The sequence below is a fragment of the Cavia porcellus genome, unplaced genomic scaffold, assembly GCF_034190915.1.
Source record: "Cavia porcellus strain 051 isolate PalLab524CR breed Dunkin Hartley unplaced genomic scaffold, mCavPor4.1 scaffold_24, whole genome shotgun sequence".
Lineage (NCBI taxonomy): Eukaryota > Metazoa > Chordata > Mammalia > Rodentia > Caviidae > Cavia > Cavia porcellus.
Genome location: NW_026947507.1, coordinates 3,551,572 through 3,564,012, shown reverse-complemented (window position 1 = coordinate 3,564,012; position 12,441 = coordinate 3,551,572). Strand labels below are relative to the sequence as shown.

The following is a 12,441-nucleotide window of genomic DNA, read 5'->3' as shown; positions in this document are numbered from 1 at the left end:
AATTATTATACAAACTGTAATAGTCAATCGGTCAACTAATATTTATCATAACCAAATTTTAGATAGAATTTTAGATAGTAGTATGTGAATAAAGTTGATCTTTAAAATAACTTTTAATCCTTCTGCTATGCTTTTCTTTCCAAAGAGTATGAATGTATTGTACCAACACAACGTGCAATTGTGCATTTAGTGAGAAGTTAAATTGATAAGCTAATAGCAGTTATAAATATTCTAAAAATGTTATCCAAAAGGGAAATGTAAAGATAAAAATCAGTAATTTAAACAGCAAAGGTAATTCCAACTGCCAAAGAACACTATACCAGTCACAAAGCCTAATGGATTTACATGGATTATTGTCTCTGATTTTGAAAACTCTTAGTTACAGAGGCTAAAAATATACCTCACTCAGGTTAAGTAACTTGGTCAGGGTCACAATGCTTGTTTTGGAGCTAAGTCCATATCCCGATACTCTGGTTCAAATTCTCAAATGCCTCTATACTGTATTTTATTATCTGATCTACTCTAGAGTAATTGGCAAGCATTTAAGGAATGAGATATTTAGTACTACAAATAGAAAGGAGACAAATATATTAAACCCTTTCTATGTGCCTGACATGATGTTAAGTTTTTAGGAAGTTATCTCATTATTTATCTTTCTGTGCATATTTGGCAAAAACCTTTATAAGAATGTAAGTTCTGAGATTTGTTTGGAGTTAAGCAATTAAAGATGAAAAAATAAATAAGAGTGATTAAAGATTTGGAAAGTAATGCTTCTAATAAGAAAACATGAGGTCTTATTTGTTTAGACAAGAGAGATTGTTAAGGAGAAACTAATAAGAATGTCAAGATATCTTAAAAGGCATTTTATAAATGTATGTGAGCAGGGTTTTGTAATTTTGTCAGTATAAACAGAAACAAAGCTAATTATATGGGGGAAGAGGCGGGTGAGGTTACAGAATTCTTGAGGAAACTCAAGAAGCATTGGAGGGTACTCATATAATACTGAGCAGCCACCGTATAGCAAGACTAGAGGCAGAGATAGGGGCCAGATGAAGACTGCAAGTTATTTTAGGAAAGCAGTTATCTCAATTCTCATTCCATTCCATTTCAATGTTTTCCTTAGAGGAATAAATAAATATATATGCATATAAATTTAATCCTGGCTTCCAATCTATGAGTTATATGGAATTTGTTTCTACTTTTAAAGACAGATCTGCAGTTCAAAGTGTAAGAAGTCTTCTCCGTTTCACACATTAATTAAGTGGAAGTCATTGGAGGCAGTTTATAGAGGGAAAAAACACACAAATCATTAGCATTTGGGGGAATTTGGCTTTAATGTAACAGGGGCCACTTTTCATCATTTGGGAGAAATGCTCCCAACTCCCTAATGCTCTGCCTACAAAACAAAAATAAAAACACACACAAAGACAGTCAAGAAGTTGAAATGTGCACAGTGCCCATGGAGTAGTACGAATATGAATGTAAACACACTAAAGAATTTATAAAGGAATAAACCTACTTCCTTGAGCATCATTGAGGGTTAAATTAAAAGAATTCAAGTGTTCATTTTCTTATGAAAAGGTTTTGATCTAAATTTTTAAAACTGTCCCTTCCTACACATTTTTATTTGAATACTTATCAGACAACAGATGGCAAAAGTAATTTATGCTACTTGATATGTGTCTATAATTTTGTACTAATTTTGAGAGATTTTTAGGGAACAGTAGCTATACATTATAATTCTCCAAGTTATCACCTATCCAGCATTCTCAGGGAGTTTAACAAAGATGGTCATTGTGATAACTGAGGGCTAGCTGTTATAAACATCGCAGCCAACTCAGCATATAGGTGAACTATGCGAAATACTTGCAACTTCAGAGACAGGATTGGATGTTAGTGCGAACAGGCTTGACATTTCATAAACCTCCTCAAATACTACTGGTTTATCAAATCCAAAAGAGAAGGATGCTTATTTCTTGTTATTAAAACTCTAGAGATTTGCAATCTCCGCATGGATCTAACGATTAGGTTAATTTGATAGTTAACATCTGAGAAAAATGCTTACGTTACAAAGAGCCATAGGATCTGCTGATTGTCAATAAAATAGAAGGGACAGTTTACTCAGCCATTTCAACCAAGCAGGCTAATTAAACTCAGAGACGCTGCTCCCTATGGTTCTCCTGTAAACAATGAAGCCACGCCGCTGGCCTTTCCACAACCTGGACGTCCCAAGGCCACATGCCTCTCTTCCACTTTCCCTACAGAGAATTCTGGGTCACAAAGGAAAGAGAATTGTGCAGCTTCTTTCCTGGAGTGACTTGAGCATTTGTATTTGTGACATCTTATTATAAGACAAGCTAACATCTATTATTAATTGATGCACTAATTAAAACCATACTTGTAGTTTCCATTAGCTTATTCTCTAAATTCTCCAGAGTTAGCTGTCTGGTTTTAATCAAAACCAAATGATAGTCCAAGTTCCCAGCCCGGAGCAGTTAGGAGGAAGTCATTCAGTGGAGTCACAAGAAAGCAGCAGAGATAAACAGATGATAGTTCACAAAATTTGTGTCGGACCAAGGATACAGATACAGTGAGCTGCTTTGGAGATGTGATTCAAAGGCTCTGTCAACTAGATAGAGGCAGTTGCAAGTGTTTAATGCCAGCAAGACTCTAATATGATCAAGATGGAGTCTGTCTTCTGCTTTTCCAGACCTGGATTTGTGTAACTCTGGAGAATTCTGGCTAGAGGTAATGCAGCATACGCTGTAACACAAACTAAACCACTTGAGTCTGTGAAGAATGCTTGGGATCAGAAAGAACTGGAAGAAAATATTCGACTTACTGGATTCTCGGGATTTTACAGATTTTCTCAGGTACAGCATGTAAGGCTGCAGGATTTTAAATTTTAACTAATATTATTTAAAGGTTAAAAATTTGTAGAATGATGATATTAAAACTCTAAACTCATCTTGCTGTGTTAAAAGGTCTTTTGAAATGAGCGTTAGCAAAGGTATTTTTGAGTAAGCCATATATATATATATATATTTTTTTTTTTTAATATAGTGGAAAAGTGATAGATGGAAAGGGGGCTATGTTTTTCTTTCTCCTTTTTCTCTCCCCTCCCTTTCCTCATAAGCAGTGTGGGATAGAAAAAGCTCTAGGACTTTATGACTCTCTAGCTAATCACCTCAAGAGCTCTGACAAACTCACTTCAGTCCTGTGCAAAGTCAGAACTCCTGAAATGCCCAGGCTGCTGGGCCCTCTCCCCCGCCCCTCTGCCTCGCAGACTTTCTCACATGCACACTTCTCAGCGGCAGGAAATACTTTCCAGGCAATGTGGGCCTGGTGGTGGAGGCCCCTTTCGCAAAACATCAGTCTGAATTTAGTAGACAGAAGTCACTGGGAACGCCTTGACGGGATCCGGCTTTAGCTGAGGCTGCCTCCAGCTGCGGAGGGTGTTTTTGTTTGAATCACACTCTGCATTAAACTGCTTAGAATAGAGCCATGATCTCAGCTAGGAAACGTGAACTTATGTTTTGGAGAAGCTAACTAACGGGACGGACTTCTCTCCCAGCCTGAGTCCTGAGCCCCGTCGTGCTGGCCCTGCAGCTCCTCCCAGCAGTCTAGGTAAGAGCCGGCTTCTTTCTGCTTTGAGGGATGTGAGCAGGAGCTGTGCTCCTGGGTGACTCCCCAGGTCTTAGGGCTGAGTCCTGAACTCAGAGAGGAAAACGTTAAGTACAGGACTGGGTCAAACCCTTTGAGCAAAATGTCATCCCTAAAATATAACCCACATAGATTTTACTCTTCTCCTCCATAAAATAGCATTTTATTTTGAGCCCTTTTTATCCTTAACTCCTTTATTAGTAGATCTGTAAGGACTGGTTTCCTATTATCTGGCATAACATAAAACAAATGCATCTCCTCACACAAAAGTGTGTGGTGTAAGCGAATGCTTCCTTCTCCACCTTTGCCAAGAAGAGGAGGGAGCACTAACGTGACTTTTTCTTACTGAATCTATATTGTGACTGATTTAAAACTAGAAAGGTTGGAGTCTTCAATATTTTCCCAAACCAATTTTTACCAATGAACATTTTTAAGGTGTCATTTATAAAAAGTAAACATAAAATACCAGAAGTTATTTTTGTAATAACTAGTATTTAATCTCAAAAAATTAAATGTAAGAATTGCATATAGTGTGTAGTACATTTTCTGGGCTCGCTGCTGGGATCGCTTTTTGTGTGAATATTTTGAGTTATTTAAGTAAATGGCACTCATTACTATTTTGACACTGATTATTATTTGGAGAGAGCCAGAATCAGTACAGTCATATGAAAACCGACTATATATATCCATGCTTAATGTAACCATATGTTTCTCTTGTATTAAAATCTCTTTAAACTGTCTTAATATTTAAATATTCAATCCACAGGGAAAGAAATTGAGTAATGATTGAAACAAATGATTTAAACGTATGGGCATATATTACATAATATAGTGCTATCTTTGTGAATACTTGCAATGAAAATCATTATTTTGAAATAGTATGTAATGGTATATAAAGGGAAAAAATATTCCTATATATTTCCAAATCTACTAGATAAACACAAAGCACACTGAAAGATGGAGAGACAGATCACTTGACAGATCACAAGAAATCAAGTAATGGCTTTAATTATAAGCTTTAGATTGTGCAAGGTGACCATTTGCTGTATTAGATAATTTGTTCTTAATTTCTATGCTATGATACCTTATATTGATGACTTTTAATTACTTGCAAATAATTTCAGACTTTTAAAATATGAGAAAACTTATTTTTGAAGCCTTAAAAGTGAAAAGCCACGGCTTGGATGTAGCTTAGTGATACCATGGGCAAAGCTTTGGGTTCAATCCCTATTACACTGCAAAAAAAAAAGTAATTCTGACTTATCTAAATAGTGATTTAAGAAGATTCCTGAATAGAGCACCAGACCGAGAACATAGGAGCTTATGATTTCTGGCACTCTCCAAGTTGTCAACAAGGAAATTGAGGACTAGCATTCAAAAATGACCTGTCCAAGTTCACCTTAACGTCCGGTAGAAAAGATGACAGTAGAACCACGATACCCTGATTGATAATTTACATATTCTTACACCACAGTATCTTTCTGCCAAATAATGATTCATAATGAAGTATGATCAAATCTAATAGAAAGTTACTTTGCAGAAAGAGATTTGGGATTCCTCTTTTAAAAAAAGATTTAAAACAGTACCAGTGTTATTAATTTGGAAAAAAAAATCATATGAAAAGAAAGAACCAAAGTGGCTACATAATGAAATTTTCTCAAATGCAAAAATTTTCCTTCAAAAATTTATTGTGCCTTAAACAAACACTGCAAAGGAATAATTTATATTGTAACTATTTGTTACATTTCATGCTTGTGCCAAGAAAATCAAACCTCACACTAATATTTCAATAATTTTAAACTAGTGTGTCTAAAAATAGATCTAGAAGAGAGCCTGTCTACTTCATCACCTTATATTCAACTGATACAAAAAGATTATCTTAATAAAATGACTTGCATAAATAATTTTACAACTGCCACTGGAATTGATCTAAGGATCTTCCATATCCAGACAGGCTTTCTCTAACCTGAACATGTATTGTTTTAGCCTTTTTCTAGTTCTATGGGTTTTTTTCTTCATTGGAAATATAAAAGCCTAAGAGGACACATGAAAACATTAGGATACATTTCTAGGCCAAGTAAAGGCATTTAATCTTCCTTTCTGCTTCGTATTTTTAGTTACTTGATTCTCTGAATCATATACCTACTCTGACTGCTCTACAAAGCTCTTTAGTTGAGGAACACAGAATATTTTGCAGTATGTTAATAAATGTTAGTGTAGTAAAAATAGGAGACTGAGCTGGTTCATGTGTCCTACATCATGTGTGACAATGTATGCTGCTCTGTGTATAGAATCACTACTTTCCCAAAAAATGCTCTTTGTCAGTAAAAACCCTTTGTTTAGCGAGAGTGTATATCATGATGCTATTTTTTTGTTTTTTGTTTGTTTATTTTTTACCATTTTAATGAATCTGATTGAACTTCTAACTTAAAACATTGTTCAAACGTTCTTTCCAGCGCTAGCAAAACTACATTATCAGAATGAGGACTAAATGCAGTAAAGTACTAGTCTATAAAACTGCCAAGGAAATTACTGGAGGGTCTAGTTAAAGATAGCATCTCCTTTCTGGTTTTTTTTTTTCCTTAATGACATTATAATTTAAAAAAAAAGATTTTTCCTTGCTGTATCCTTATTATAAATTGTTAAGACATGGTTTAATTTTATGTATAAAGAATTGGATTATAAATGTTTAAAACAAGACTAAAATATATAGTGTGGAATTTGATTTTGTTTCCTCTTAGAAAATGAATGGACTGGTGTGAGTATCACAATGAAAATAACCCTTTAGAATTCATCATAGCAGCACAGTTCCAAGTAAGAAATGACCTAAAGCTGAAGGAAGGATTTTAATATTAAAATAAAGAAATGTCAATAATTGTACATGAGAAGAGGTCCCTTAAGATACAGTTTACTCCAAAGAGGCTTGCTGATCAGCATAACTCTATTAGCTTTAGGGGTGAGAATTTATTTCTATGGTTCTGTTTTGGCATTAATGTTCTAGTTAACTTAGAGCTTTGAGAAATACATAAGCTTAGTTATTAAGGGAATTAAGCAATGAGAGAAGCAAAAACCTTGAAGTTCCGTTAACAAAAGCAATGGTTGATTTTGAGTCTGTGGTTTATAAAACATTTATAAATGAATTAGAAAATCTTAAACAGGGCCTCAGGTGCAAGAAAGCTGAAAGGCAGTGTATCCACCATGGACACTGTATGTGCTGCTTAACTGAGAGATAGGTGGAAAACAGAGTGGCTGCTGTTTGTATGTATATATGAAGAAACTGTTCTAGTATTAGATTACAATGAAGTGTTTTATCAAAGCAGTGTAAATAATGCAAAGAGAAAATCTACTAATAGAAGTTAAATAGAAGATCACAGAACAAGTTTGGAATCTTCATTCATGTTTCTTTTTATTCCTCCAAATTAGAAAAATACCTGACATATTAGAAGTTGTCAATACCTGGTTTGCAAACAAATCAATGTGGAATGAATAGGAGAACAAGAAGAGTGGGAATATGTGAGACTTGAACTTTTATTTTATTCTTCAGACATCCTGCAATGACAGATTAATAATTGTTAAAGAGGAAGAAAAATGAATGATTGACAGAGTCATCAGAGGTTGAGGCCGGAGGTTAAGTACACTCTTAGAAGACTGTAAATTCTTAAGGACCGGAAGTGTAAATTTCCAGAAATAGTTCAACATTAAATGTTACATGAGGCCAATGAGAGCAGAGTACTAATGATTTTCCCACAATTTAGATGGGATGGTGTATTGGAAATTCTTGGGCAGAGTCAAAACACTGGCCTTGAATTTATTTTGTCATCTTTCATTTGAATAACCATGTTTCACATGTTGTCTACTACAGCTGTATTGAAATAATGTGGGTTTGTACTAAACCACAAATTCTCTAGGTCCACTCAAGAACTAAAGGGCTCCCCGCTCATTATATCTGCATCACCATCACTGCCACCATCATTGTTCTTGTGGTGTCACTTAGCATCAAGTGATGCTTCCAAAGTGCCTTCAAGTAAGTCCTCAACCTGTATTTTCAACTCATTTATATGTTAACTCAGTATTGTTATTTCCCCAACAGATTTTTCATTATCCTATTATAGACGTGAGAAAGTTGAGACACAGAGATTTTAGACCATAAGATCATCAGAAAAAAGTTCTTTAACAGCCATCTTACCTACACACACACACACACACACACACACACACACACACACACAAATAATTCCTGCCCACCAAAAGATGTTTGATGTTAAACTAATTACTCAGTCCTCCCAATGTTTCTCCCGATTTAGTTAGGGCAATGATAGAGCACAGAGCAGTGATCACCCAGACTTTCAGAACCAGGAACAAGCTTTGTGATGGAAGCTAATTTTTCCAATGATAGGGATTTGGGGGTATGGGATAGATAGTTTGAGGGTCAGACTAAGATAAAAGTCAGGATTAGATTAAGATAAAAGTCTCTCTTATCATGGCAGTTCAAAATAGGATTCACTCTCAAGAGAATCTATGGTGCTGCCAATATGACAGGAGCAGAGCACAGGTGGAGATACCGGCCATGGGGACCAGTTCTAATGGAGAGAAAGCTTGACTTGTTTGCCGGCCACACATTTCCTGCTGCCTGGCTCAGCTCCTAAGAGACCATGAAGCTGCATTTGTTCATGGTCCAGGGGTTGAGGGCTCCGTCATAGGCTATTCATGAGTACAGTATAAGGAACATATCAAATACAGTATTTGGGCTACAAAGCATGCTAACATATGGAAACATTTTTATTATCTCTATTATCATTATTATAAAAAATCTCTAGTATCTTTCCTTAATATTATCTAGGTATATGGATAAGTACCTATGATGAAAATAAACTCAAATGTGCATAGTTGACGAAAATGATGAAATTACAAATATTAATCATAGAAGACAAAAATTATTACAAGTGTTGGCTGCTGGCAGTTTACTAAGCTTACAGAGGTAAATGCCCAACAATTTCCTGTTTCTAATTTCAGAGAAAGTTGTGCTTATGGAACAACTAAAATCTCAGTCCTCTGTTGTCATTTTGCCGTCCAAGCACCTGTGTGGATATAGCATATCTTTATTTACACTTAGTGATTACTCTGTACTGTTAGTGTTCTTAGAAGTGATAGCAAAGCTAAAAATAAAGTGACCACTTAGAGCAGAGCCACATCTAACTATGATGATGATAAAGCATAATAACACATGTTTCCTAGTGAACAGAAATATCTTTTTGTAATGAGGTAAAACCACATTTCAGTCTTACTACTTTGTCATCCAAAAGGAAAACGGGGACAGGGAGCCAAGCTTTTAACATTTAAGCTATTTCCTGTTCATGAAAAATTCCAACTGAAAAAATCTCCAAGTAAAGGAAATAGGTTTTTTGACTATAAAGAATTCTTTAGAAAAAAGGCAATCGTGTAAAAATGATTGTTCACTAATAAATTAATTTGTAGAACTCATTGAAGGCACACTGTCTTTCTGAATGCCTGAGTGATCTTCATAATATGGAACCCTAATATGCAGAAGGCTGTGTAGCTTTTAAAAGACTAAACATGGAGACCCCCTAAAACACATGTCAAGAAATGTTACAGCCATGAAGCAATATTGCCTTTCAGAGCTGTGACAATTCAGGGATCTATTGTAAACCACATATTTTCAAAAAAAGACTTATTGATAGCAGAGAAAATATTATGAAGTGTTCCAAAATTTCCTCAAATTTCAAGTGAGTTGCTTAAGAAAATGTTAAGTGAATCTCTGTAATTGGTTGCCTAGAGCTATATAGTGGGTGGTAAGTCAAACACTGCCCAGACCTGAACTCCTCCCTGCAAGATAATTAGATGCTACTCAGGAACCTGGAGGTAAAAATAGGGCACCGCCAAAATAATACCTTACAATTTCGTAGCACCCTGCTCTTTTCTGATGAACAGACTTCTATTAGATTGAAAGGGTTAATTTTCAATTTGCCTTAATTCCTGGAGCAACTATATTCTGAGAGCAAATAATGAAAAGAAGCTCCCCAAGGTTTATAAAAGGCTGATATATACACAAAATATGTGAACATTAAAGGAATATTTTTCATTTGAATGCCTAGTTCTTCATTTTTCTTCTGGAAACTGATGGACACATGGGTCTCCTAGAAAATGTAACGTGCTACTTAGTCTATTTGGGTCCTTGTAGTTAGTTTACTTTATAATTTACTGGAGTTTTTGGTGACTTTCAGATTGCTTAAAGACTTGGACTCATCCATATAATATATATTTATCATTACAAAGTTTACTAATGAAGAATATTAAATGAACTTTATGGTTTCCATAAACAGCTAGAGTAAATTTCAACATTAGGCAAAGTATGTGATATCAGATGGAGAATGATTTTCTGAGGAATCAAGGTAGATTACTGCCAAGAAAAGGACATCTTCATACAATCACATGGAAAAAAATTCTTGCAAGGTGTAATTAGAAATAATCCTCTCTCTCAGCCTAATTCTGGTTTTCTCTATTTTGGTTTAGATAATCTGAGTATTTGAAAGAAAAAAGCACTTAACATCTCTTCCTAAAAGAGTTCAGTATTTTGACTAAATTCGTACATTCTAAAGAACATGTTGTCTTTTCTGCTATTTGTGCACCTACATAAGGGAAGTTTCAAAAGTCTTATCTGCTCTAAGTTTTCTTGCTGTACCTCAGCATCTTGCTGGTGAGACGCTTCAGTGTGATAATGAAAAGCATTCTTCTTCAGGTTATTGAGTTGCAGGGCAGTGCAAAGTTTCCCCAGTGGCCCAGCCTAGGAAAATCGCTACGATTTTGGCCTCCACATTGCTCACTGTGCTGCAGAGTTACTCTGGCACTGTGAGAGCACATTTCCACTGCACTGCGATTGTACCGGTTCCTCAATCATTCCTGGTTGTCTACCCTGTCTAATTTGGTAAGTGTCTAGAGGCATGTAGGGTACAAATGTGACTCCCTGAGAGGAAGCTAAACTGTATTAAGATTAAAACGCACTAGGAATGTTTAGATTCCCTTGGCCTCCAGCCCACTGGGGTAACCCCAACCATTAACAACAAAACATGCCAATTTTCAAAAGTTCTTTTCTTGGCTCGGATGCATTTTTCTTTTTCAAAAAGCACATTTTAGAAAGGGCAATCTACTTCTAAGTAAAAAATGATTATTTCCCGTATATCTTCTCTTGTTCTCACCATGATTGATTACAGGCTCTGTAATAACTATCTTACAGCTTTAAGCAGTAGTAGGAGCAGAACATAAGCTAGGATTTTAACACAGAATAGGTAAGCAGGAAGAAAGACTTTTTTTATTTTTTTAAGTTTTTCTTTTCTAATATTTTGTAATTAAAAAAATATATAAAGGGGGAAATTAAGATGAAAGAGGACATAACAACACAGGTCAGAACAGAATAATTTAGGAAGAAAGACTTTTTAAAAAAAAGAAAAAACTCCAACCATCTAAGGAAAAACTAGAGGAATAGAAGAAAAGTGGCTATTCCTATTTTTTTCACTTCTAATAAATGAAAAATGTCAAATGTTTAACAAAATGCCCAGGAGTTGATCACATTTATTTATTCATATTTATACTGTATATGTATAGTAAATATGCACATATAAAGCCCGTGTCAATCATATGTTCATTTGTTTAGACTTGCATGTATGTGCATGATTATCCGTATTCCTATAAAACAAAACAAGACATCCACTTTTAAGGAAATAAATTTAAAAATTGTCATCTTTTCAAGTACTGTAGATGTCCAAGACAAGTTCTGAAATGATACAATTGAACACTGCAATATTTTCTATGTGTTTGCTGATTGAATGTTCTTTATATAATTTATGGATTTTAAATTTCTATTCAAATACCATTTAGAAAGACCATGACTAAGACGATTACCAAGCATACTTATCCTAAATCTAGAAATTTCCAGAAAGTTAGAGGGAAGAAAGGACATCACCACAAAAGAAAAAAAATCTCATGAAACTTCACTGACATTAATGAATACAAATAAATATCCAAAATGGCACTGTTAGCTCACTGAAACTATGCGGCTACTCGTGGTGTAATCAGTAGGGGATGGTATGGTGAGTGGGGAAGGGGCACAGCAAAGGTTTGATCCAAGCAGTTATATTTTGGAGACTCTCAAATCTTCGTATCAGCTCCATTTTAAATTATTACCATAAAACACATTAAAATTAGGCTATTACTTAACCTGATTTCTAAGAATCAAAGAATAGACCTTACTCTATCTCAAGCAATATTTACCTGATATTTACTTACGCATTTGTAAACAGTATAATCTGGATATGATTTTTTCCATTTAAAATATTATACTTTAGCTTCTTACAATAGAAACAGAATATTTATCTCTCTGCAACTCTTATTTTACCCACCGTCTCTAATTTTATTCTTTATAAAACTTCATGTAGTAAAAAAAATTCTTGAATTATTGTTTGCTATGTCTGTCTTTTTAGTGATACCCAGTTACACAAACTCTTTCCAAGATTCTGGAGAAAATGATCATGGTCGCGTTAGTCATCCAATGGGTGTTTTGAGAAGGAAAACATAGTTTTACTCAAGACTTCTGTTTTCAAACTATATTTTTCCCAAACAGAAGTGTCTGTGAACTGAGATATTACTGTATTTGTATTATTTGGGCCCTATTAAAAAAAATTCACAGCCTACCCGGGTATGTGCTATAGTTATATTTTCTTCTTATAACACTTTGTCCAGCGAGGCTCAGTGGATCTTGTCTAT

At 34.9% G+C, this 12,441-nt stretch overlaps 1 protein-coding gene across 5 annotated transcripts in view; it reads left to right on the top strand.

Moving 5' to 3' along the window:
• The first annotated feature begins 2,521 nt into the window (after window positions 1-2,521).
• Window positions 2,522-12,441, top strand: part of Dlc1 (DLC1 Rho GTPase activating protein) — a 397,132-nt gene continuing 387,212 nt past the window's right edge. The window contains exons 1-2 of one of the 5 annotated variants that reach the window (XM_063234579.1): window positions 2,522-2,873; window positions 3,575-3,627. The gene's annotated coding sequence lies outside the window, so the exon portion shown is untranslated. Of the gene's footprint in view, window positions 2,874-2,916; window positions 3,628-12,441 lie in introns of those variants that run through there. The other 4 variants (XM_063234578.1, XM_063234586.1, XM_063234581.1 and 1 more) reach the window with 4 other exon arrangements.